Raw genomic sequence first — 2059 nt, 5'->3', positions numbered from 1 at the left:
TGCTAATAACAAATGATGCTATTATGTGCAATTTCTTGCCCAATTATTTTGGCGTTTTAAGGCCATACGCATTCACTAGCAATTTCTGTGTATTGGACAAAAACTTAAATATTTTTATACTTTTATTTACTTTATTTATTTTATTACATTTCATAGTTTCCATATTCTGCTGTAGGTGGTGCCATATTCGACCTCCGTCAGACATAACTTCAAAATGGTAATATGAAATTTCGATCTTCCTTTTATTTGTCCTCAATTCGAAAAAGTATTTGCGAAGTGCAGGATATTTAAATAGAAATGCGTTTACTCCTGCATAACCTGTCAACTAGTTTCAAGTTAGCTTTTTTTCTGCAGGGTTGTTTATAGCAAACATGCATTTAGGTATACAATAGTTATACATAAATATGTATGTAGAAAATTTCCGGTAATGACGTTTGTGGAAAAAAACAGGGCAGCAGAAGATATCTTCGCTGGTTATATGCGATGTCATGCGTTTTTAGATTATATAGGTATATACCTACATACATATTTACTTAAATATACTGATAATAATTTTGTTTTAGATAATCTGTTTATATAAAGGGCAACATTCGCCAAGTGTACCATGAAAACATTTTATGTCCGCATATTGTTGAAACTCCACTAGTAACCAACGTGTGAAAGATTTTTTTTTTACCGCGGTTTTTTCAATACATCAAAAACCTGAAATTGGGCAATATCTCGAAAAACTGTTACGCTTTTTAGAATTCTGAATTCGCACAGATTTAGCCGACAATATTTCATAGGAATCTCAAAAATATTTCTATTCTCTAATATTTTACACATAAAAATTTTGCAAGTCGGACAATTATTTTATTTCTGTAAACTTGTGTTATTGTTGTACGTTCTTTTGCCATGCCCACTACAAATTATATTATCGTTGGAAAGCTTAGAAAATAAGCTATCAAAATAAGCCATTCAAGAAAAAAAAAACAAAAATTAGAAATAAGAGCCGCTGCGCCCACTACATAGATAAAAATTACCAAAAATGTATCAATATTTTACTACTTTTTATGCATTATCTCGATGTATTATTCTCTGGGTCACCTTACATTTTCGCAAAAAATTGTCGTATAGTTACATATTATCATTTGATTTACTTGCATTCATGACGAATTGGGAGTGATATTCCAAAGAAACAGTCTTAGTCAAATTTAAAACTACACACATATGTATGTACATACGTACAAATGTACATACATATGAACGCAAATGCACGGCTGGATGCACTTACCTCTTCTTCGTTGCTTGCCGTATTAACTGAGTCCATGCTTTGTGATAATCCCAATGGTGCTAGTGCCATTTGATTTTCCATAGTCGAGCTGCTGGAAAGGATTGTGTTGCTGTTGTTGTTGTTGTTGCTGTTGCTACTGTTACTATTTGGACTATTATTCAGCGCGCTGTTGTTGTCGTGAGTATTCGGTGCTGCTGACGCTGCCGCCGGTGACGGAGTGGTCGATGCAGAGGACGAGTTCGAGTGCGACGAGGATTCGTTGACCGTATTTACTGCCGCGCTAGCTACCGCGGCTGTTTGTGCTGCTGCAGCACTGGTCGGTGTACCTACCGCTGTTGTTGTTGTACTCGGTGTGACTGTGGACGTCGATGTTAACGGTGTATTGCTCCTGCTTAGCGTACCGGTGATAGTTGTGCTAGCAGGCGTCGAACTGTTAGCGAGCAAATGCTGTTGCGCCTGTTGCTGTTGCTGTTGCGCCTGTTGTTGCTGCTGATGCAGTTGTTGACGCAGTGACTGTTGTTGTTGTTGCTGGAACGCGTGCTGTTGATTCAGCGCGTGTTGGGTGTGGTGTAGGTGATGATGTTGCTGTTGTTGCAGGACGACGTGCTGCTGATGGGCGGCGGCAGCAACGGCAGCCGCAGCGGCCGGTGACAGTGAATGTGAAGCGGCTGCTACTGAATGTAGGTGCTGATTGAGGAGGGCGGCGGCCGAAGGATTGAAGTGCTGAGCGGCGACGGCGATACGTTGCTGCTGGGCTGCGGCGGCGGCAGCAGCTGCGGCAGCGAC

The 2059-nt window shown here is 40.2% G+C and overlaps 1 pseudogene; it reads right to left on the bottom strand.

The window, feature by feature from the left end:
- The window catches only part of LOC108365464 (putative uncharacterized protein DDB_G0277255), an 88845-nt pseudogene extending 86792 nt beyond the window's left edge, over positions 1-2053 (bottom strand).
- Positions 2054-2059: the final 6 nt, after the last annotated feature.

Source organism: Rhagoletis zephyria, unplaced genomic scaffold (genome assembly GCF_001687245.7).
Source record: "Rhagoletis zephyria isolate East Lansing unplaced genomic scaffold, Rhagoletis_zephyria_1.1 Rzeph_scaffold_01881, whole genome shotgun sequence".
Classification (NCBI taxonomy): domain Eukaryota; kingdom Metazoa; phylum Arthropoda; class Insecta; order Diptera; family Tephritidae; genus Rhagoletis; species Rhagoletis zephyria.
The sequence above is the reverse complement of the archived record's forward strand: the minus strand, read 5'-3'. Positions and strand labels throughout refer to the sequence as shown.